The following is an 825-nucleotide window of genomic DNA, read 5'->3' as shown; positions in this document are numbered from 1 at the left end:
AAACACACACACACACACACACACACAAACTGGTTCCTTAGTATCATTAAACCTGAATGAGTCATGTCCAACAACAGCGTTCAGATTAGAGGGGAGAGGAGGAGAGACCATGGTGTGTGAACTGAGCAAACAATACTGTATATGGCAATGTTTCAATGATGGTGAATTTGGCACTGATGAAATCAGTGTAGTCACACTTTTGATTGTTAAGAGCAGAAATATTTTTTGTGATTAAAATGTGAAAGGTCATTATCAAGGTTTGGACAGCCTGAACTTTTTGAAACAGACTAAATCGACCTCTGCAAATATTTTAGACTATGACATAATGTTAATAGCCATAACACTCTATAAATAATAATTATGTAACATCCTTCCAAAGTATTTCCGTTGCGGTTTCCGCTCCAAATAAACCTTGATAGTTAAGACAGTCGCACCCCGATGTATCCCACCGCAAAGCGATAAACCTCGGCCAAAATCTCCTCCGGCTGGACACCCTGCCTTCACTGCAGAGCGGTTGCAACCTGGAAACTAGCAAATTAACGTGGGCTATGCGTGCCTCTTAAAACACATAAACCCCCAAAAACAGTAGCCAAAACATGGCCCCGGATTAAACGCTTCCAGCTCGGACCACCACGAAGGGAATAAATAGTTTGAGATAAATACACTAATAATAATTAATTAAAAAACGAATTGAAATATTCACAGATGTGTTTTAAAAATCTGCTGGAAAGAGGACGAGACTGAGCCAAGACGGTCAAGATTACTTCTTAATGCCACCTGTAGGGCACGTGGATAGATAGATAGATAGATAGATAGATAGATAGA

At 39.9% G+C, this 825-nt stretch overlaps 1 protein-coding gene across 2 annotated transcripts in view; it reads right to left on the bottom strand.

The window, feature by feature from the left end:
• Window positions 1–825, bottom strand: part of sema3bl (sema domain, immunoglobulin domain (Ig), short basic domain, secreted, (semaphorin) 3bl) — a gene marked incomplete at its 5' end in the record, with an annotated part of 66,412 nt that overhangs the window by 65,137 nt on the left and 450 nt on the right.

Source organism: Etheostoma spectabile, chromosome 7 (genome assembly GCF_008692095.1).
Source record: "Etheostoma spectabile isolate EspeVRDwgs_2016 chromosome 7, UIUC_Espe_1.0, whole genome shotgun sequence".
Taxonomy (NCBI): Eukaryota; Metazoa; Chordata; class Actinopteri; order Perciformes; family Percidae; genus Etheostoma; species Etheostoma spectabile.
Note: the sequence above shows the minus strand (reverse complement) of the source record. Positions and strands in the feature narration are given on the sequence as shown.